Genomic DNA, 7,299 nt, shown 5'->3' with positions numbered 1-7,299 from the left:
TCAAGTCATTTCTGACATATGATGATTCTATCAAGAGGTTTCAACATATGATGAACCTATCGAGAGGTTTTCTGGGTCTGAAGGGTGTGACTCGCTCAGGGTCGCCCAGTGGGATTCCATGGTTCATGGGCAATTGAACCCTGATCTCCAGAGTCAACCAATACTCAAATCACCAAACTGAAGTGGCCAAGTATAGGCACAACCCAATCGCTGTTGTACATCCTTTGCCCTCCCAGGTCTGCATGGTAAGTGGAGTTCTAGTGGATTTTATGTTTTACCAGCATCCAGTAGGGTATCTATTAATGTCTTCCCTCACAGTTTCCCTCACTCCCCTCCCACTAAACACATCTCCCCTCCCAAAACTTAGTTCCAGTGTCTCCAACTGTCTTCTCAAAATACTAGTTTCAGACTTGCCAGTATTTCACAGATGAAAACCTGGACATGTGTGACCAAACATTAAAATGTGGTTTAGATGGTGAATGTTAATTATGAGAAAGAACACACAAGCTAGGATTGGCTGCAGCAGTTTGCTTTTATCAATGTCTACTGGGAAGTGCATGATTTCATCCTCCTCACCTCCCCCCATGCTAAGTTAATTGAACCCATACTTCTTATCACAGAATCATAGAGTTGGAAGAGGCCAGAGGCCTTCAAGTCCAACCCCCTGCCAAGCAGGAACACCAGTCAAAGCACCTCCAACACACGGCCATCCAGCCTCTGTTGAAAAACCTCCAAAGGAGATTCCACCACATTCTGAGCAAGTGAGTTCCACTGTTGAACAGCTCTGACCATCAGGAAGTTCCTCCTGATATTTAGATGGAATCACTTTTCCTTGCAGTTTGAATCCATTGGTCCTTGTCCTAGTCTCTGGAGCTGTGGAAAACGAGCTCATCTTTCTTTGATATGACATCCCTTCAAATATTTAAACAGGGCTATCATATCACCTCTAAACCATCTCTTCTCCAGGCTAAACATACTCAGACCACTAAGTCTCCCCTCATAAGGCATGGTTTCCAGACCCTTCACCTTTTTGGTCACCCTCCCCTGGACATGCTCTAGCTTGTCAACATTCTTCTTGAATTGAGGTGCCCAGAACTGAACACAGTATTCCAGGTGAGGCCTGACCAAAGCAGAATACGGTGGTACTGTCATTTCTCTTGATCTAGATCAGTGTTCCCCAAACTTTAGTCCTCTGGGTGTTTTGGACTTTAACTCACAGAAGCCCTAGCCATTCGGGCCAATAATCGGGAATGCTAGGATCTGAAGTCCAAAACATTTGGAGGGTTGAAGTCTGGGAAATGCTGATCTAAACACTATATACCTGTTCATGCAACCAAGAATCACATTGGCTTTCTTGGCGGCCGCATCACACTGCTGATTCATGTTCAGCATGTGGTCTACTAAGACTCCTAGATCCATTTCACATGGACTGTTGTCTAGCCAGGTGTCTCCCATCCTATATCTGCGCATTTCATATATTTTTACTGCCCAAGTATAGTACCTTATATTTCTCCCCATTGAAATTAATCTTGTTAGCTTTAGCCATCCCTCTAATCTGCCACGGTCATTTTAAATTTTAATCCTGTCCTCTGGAGAATTAGCAACCTCTTCCAGTTTGGTAGCATCTGCAAATGTAAACAGCATGCTTTTTTCATCCAAATCATTGATAAAGATGCTGAATAGCACAGGGCCCATTACAGATTCCTGTGGCACTCCACTAGTTACCTCTCTCCAGGATGAAGAGAAGACATTGGTGAGCACCCTTTGGGTTCGGACGGTCAACCAATTACAAATCCACCTAACAGTAGCACTGTCTAGGCCACATTTTACTAGCTTCTTTGCAAGAATATCATGGTGAACTTTGTCAAAAGCCTTACTGAAATCAAGATATGCTACATTCACAGCATTCCCTTCATCTATCAAGCATGTTAACTCTAGCAAAAAAGAGAGACATTAGTCTGGCGTGACTTGTTTTCGAGAAACCTGTGTTGATTCTTAGTGACGACAGCACTGGTTTCTAAGTAATTACAAACTTTCTATTTAATGATCTGCTCTAGAATCTTTCCAGGTATTGATGTCAGACTGACTGGGAGATAATTATTTGGGTCTCCCCCCCCCCCCGCCGCCTTGAAGATGGGGACATTTTGAACTTTGAACTCAGTTTGCAACAACTGAGGTAAGCTGTGGGGAAAGAGAAGAAGCTGGAGTAGGAGATAGAAACTGGGACATTTTAAAAGTAGATGAAAAAATGGAATGATAGAAGAATAATAAGGACTGTCCCTGCCAAACTGGGACAGTTGGATGGTATGTAGTTCCTGTCTCTCCTTCCGCCTCTCTCTCTCTCAGCCAGTCTCCAACTGTAGGCAAATTCACTCTCTGCCAAACTTTCCACACCTGTCACTCAATCTTTATACACAGCACAGAATACTACAATATGAAGAAACAGATTATAATTTATGTAACATTTCAGTTTACCTTTTGAGCAGCAGATTATTTAAAAGCTGGCAACTGCTTTTAAATGAGAACACAAACATGTCAGATACCTTTTGTAGTCAAGGTGTTTCTCTTTCTCCTATAAGCAAATAATACTTCTGCTGAAATGAAGCCTATGAGACATATGGTACTGTATTATGCATAATCTGAAAATAAAACTTCCCACCCACCCCCTCACATACTATTTCTTTTATGCAAATTTAATCCAGTTTTAATTAACCAATAAAAATGAATTTAATTAAAATTAATGTAACGAATTCACTAAAGCATATTAGAACATGAAACATGCTTCTAATGGGAGTCAGTAAACAATGAAAAACTGGAATGAAGAAAATGTTGCCCGTGTTTAAGTTACAGTATTGTTATACAGTACAGTGTTATACACTGTACCTTGCTTTGTCCAATGCAGTGAGATGGTATAGTTATAAGCATGTATGGGATCTGAGTAGATCATGCTGAGAGATAACAATTGCCATAGTCACCTGCAACATGTCCATGTTCTGATCAAAGACTAGCAGCAAATCACCTGCAACAGGTTACATAAACCAAAGGAGCTTACCAGATTTCAAAGCTATGTAAGAAGCCATGGTGCAAGTTTGGCAGTGGCGTCACTACAGTTGGCATCATCTGGTGCGGTAACTCAGGGTATCACCCCCAATTGACCTCCTCTCTTATCACATCATACAGAATCCTTAGTAATGTCTGTTGTACTAATGCTACTCATGAATCGTAATTCCCATATGTTTCACTGAATGTAATGATAATAGTTGTGACATAAAAAACTAGCAAAATTAAAAGTATACCTTTAAATTACAATATCATATGGACAGCCTAAATATATTTACATATATATAGTTTCATCTAGTTAAAGTGAAATGTTGGTAAAATGTGATGCTTTAAAAGAAAATTTAGAATATTTTTTTTAAATATATTTTTAAAAAATAACGTTTTTTAAAAATGAAAATTTAATTTTTTTGAAAAACACCTAAAGCTTCTCCTTTTTCCTCCCACTGAGCCTCACTCCACTCACACCATCTCTTCAGCATCTTAATGGGACGCAGACAAATACCACAGCCTGTATCCACCAAATGCCACAGCCCATATCTGCAGCTAAAAATGTCAATGCGGTTTGAGGCTGCATCAATAGAAGTATAGTGTATATATCAAGGGAAGAGCCATTCTATTCTGCTTGGTTAGGCCTCACCTGGAATACTGTGTCCAGTTCTGGGCACCTCAATTCAAAAAGAATGTTGAGAAGCTGGAATATGTCCAAAAGAGGGCGACTAAAATGGTGAAGGGCCTGGAAACCATGCCCTCTTAGGGAGCGGGATATGTTTAGACTGGAGAAGAGAAGGTTAAGAGGCGATATGATAGCCTTGTTTAAATATTTGAAAGGATGTCATATTGAGGACGGAGCAAGCTTGTTTTCTGCTGCTCCAGAGAATAGGCCTCAGAGCAATGGATACAAGGTACAGGAAAAGAGATTCCACTTGAACATTTTAGAAGGAATTTCTTGACAGTAAGAGCTGTTTAACAGTGAAACACACTCCATCAGAAAGTGGTGGAGTCTCCTTTGCTGGTCTTTAGACATAGGCTGAATGGCCATCTGTTGGGGGTGCTTTGATTGTGAGTTCCTGCATGGCAGGAGGTTGGACTGGATGGCCCTTGTGGTCTCTTCCAACTACATATTTCTATGAAAATGCAGGTACCTGGGGAGCAGTGGTGTCACCCTCTTAGGGTGTTGCCTAGTGCAGTCCGTACCCCTTGTAACCCCCTAATGATGCCACTGGTTGCTGGTACAATGTGGTGGGGAATGTGAATCCCGTACATCAAATAGGCTGAGAAGCACTCATCTGCATCATTCACTCAATACACATAATTAACAATGCAATCCATTAAGTCCCATGTCACTCAGCTGGCTGGGTCAGTGTCACATATTATACAATTTGTAGAAATTGCAATGTTCATATACTACTTGGTGGGTGGGGAAATATAAGAAAATATTAATAACCATGCTTCATCACACTAAAGATCCATCTAATCCAATAGTGAACAAGAAGCCAAAGAACAGGACATGAATGCGACTGTGCCCTCTATCACATGCTCCCCAGAAACTGATATGCACAGTTATGGTGCCTCTGATATGATCATTGTGATTATAATAATGATTCTCTTGATATACACTCCATCCTTAATTTGTTGAGATGTGCCTTTAAGTAATTTCTGACTTATAGTACCCTAAAGTGACCCTAGCACAGGGTTTTCCTGGCAAGATTTGTTCAGAGTAGGTTTGTCATTACTTTCCTCCGAAGCTGAGAAAATGCGACCTGCCCAAGTCTACTCAGTAAGTTTCCATGTTTGAATGGGAATTCAAATCCCGATCTTAACCACTACACCATGCTGGTTCTCATAACAAGCAAGGTTTGCTGTTACTTTCTTCTGAAGCTGAAATAATGTGACTTGCCCAAATCCACCCAGCAAGTTTCTATGGCTAAGTAGGGTTTCAAACCCTGGTCTGTTGGAGTCTTAGTCCCATGTTCAAACCACTACATCGTATTTCTTCTCTTTTGTCACTACAAAGCTATTATACATGAGGCAATATATAACAGTGTTCTGTGCAATCATGCTGGCCACATGATCACAGAGCAGTCTCTGACAACGCTGGCTCTTCGGCTTAGTGACGGAGATGAGTACCACCCCTTATGATCGGACAACCTTGTCAATGGGGAATACCTTTACCTTTTAATATATAACTATCCTAACAAATAGCCACTGATGTCCCTAACACCCATGGTTCTATCCAAACCATCTTTAAAGCTATCAGTTGGCAGCTGTCATCACTGTAACTTGTGGGAATACATTTCACACAATACATAGCCTATGGGCTATGTGACAAATATGGGACCTAAATACCCTAAAGACACCAGATCCTGACTGATCTTGAAAGCTAAGCTCATCAACCCTGATTTGTATTTGGATAGGAAATCACCAATGAATACCAGATGCTGTAGGCCAGGGGTAGGCAACCTGCGGCCCGCGGGCCGGATGCGGCCCGGCGAGGCCTTGGGACCGGCCCCAGCCCAGTCCTGCCGCCGATTGCCGCCGGGGCCTTTGGGGGGCAATTGTCTATAGAAACCTCAGAAACATTCATTTATATTAACATTTAAAAAAAAAACCAGCAAATTTTTTCGTGTGTCCTCCATTTTTTTAAAAAAAGTGTCTTCCATTTGAAAATTTTGTCCTACATTTGTCCTGGTTTATTTATATATTTAATTTTTTTAAAAAATTATTTAATTATTTATTTTTTGGCTTCGGCCCCCCAGTTGTCTGAGGGACAACAACCTGGCCCCCGGCTCAAAAAGATTGCCTACCCCTGCTGTAGGCAATATTTCAGAGGAAGGAACTGGCAAAACCACCTCAGTATTCCTTGCCTAAGCAAACCCTATGCAATTACAGTCGGCCCTCCTTATCCACAGATTTTTATCCACGGATTCAAGCATCCACAGCTTGAAAGTATTCCAAAAATGTATAAATTCCAAAAAGCAAACCTTGATTTTGTCATTTGATATTTTGCTATGCCATTATATTTAATGGGACTTGAACATCCACAGATTTTGTTATCCACAAGGGATCCTGGAACCAAACCCCAGCGGGTAACAAGGTGCCATTGTAATGGAGTTGTCATAATTCGACAGGTGACTTGAAGATACATACATACGTGACAAAATGAGTCCTTTTATCTGTTCTCAGTCTTCCACTGTCCAGAATCAGTAGGTGACTCTGATACTGACATAAATTTTTTCCCTATCTACCTTCTCTATGCTATACATAATTTTATAAACCTCAGTCATGTATCCCCTTATACAAAGGTAAAGATGCCCAAATGTAGCCATTTTTTACAGGGGAACTTTTCCTTTATCTATCTGCTTCCCTTTTCTGCATTATTGCTAACCCACTAGAGGATTAGTACAATAACATCAAAAATCCACAAAACAGTGCAGAAACGATCTTGTCTGAGACTGCTTTAACTGCCCTGGCTCAGTCCTAGGGAATCCTGGGGATTGTAGTTTATCATGGCACCAGAGTTCTGGCAGAGGTGGTTAAATGTCTCACAAAACTACATTTCCCAGAATTCCCTAGCATTGAGCCAGGGCAGTTAAAGCAGTCTCAAATTGGATTATTCCTGCAGTGTGTTTTGGACCAGTGATACCTTTATTGGACCAGCCAATATGTACCAAAATACATAATGCAAACAATCCACTGGAAGATTGTTCTTGAATCCACTTGATATGCACTTGTAAACCTCTCACAATGAAATATCCTGCCTGAATTCAATCCCATAATGTCGCTAATCAATACTCATTAAAGACTGCTACAATGCTAGTCTCCTGGATCTATCTTTGAGAGCAATATTTTTAAAGTAAATTAAAAAAATATATTTTGAACAACATTAGACTGAAGAATCTATTTAGTTTTAATGTTTTCATGACCATGCCATGAAAGGGTTCCTGTACTTTTTAGTACTTTGATACAAGAACAAATTTCATACACTACAGCTTCACTGTGATCCGATGTGGGGTGGTGGTTTTAGTGTTGGACTACAACTCTGGAGACCAGGGTTTCAAACTCCACCCAGCCACGGAAACCCACTGGGTGTCCTTAGGCAAGCCACACTCTCTCAGCTTCAGAGCAAGGCAAAGGCAAATCCTCTCTGAACAAATTTCACCAAAAACAAACAAAAAACCCATGCTAGGATTGCTATATGATTGCCATAAATTGGAATGACTTCAATGCACACAACACATA

Source organism: Sceloporus undulatus, chromosome 3 (assembly GCF_019175285.1).
Source record: "Sceloporus undulatus isolate JIND9_A2432 ecotype Alabama chromosome 3, SceUnd_v1.1, whole genome shotgun sequence".
In the NCBI taxonomy this organism is placed as follows: Eukaryota; Metazoa; Chordata; class Lepidosauria; order Squamata; family Phrynosomatidae; genus Sceloporus; species Sceloporus undulatus.
Note: the sequence above shows the minus strand (reverse complement) of the source record.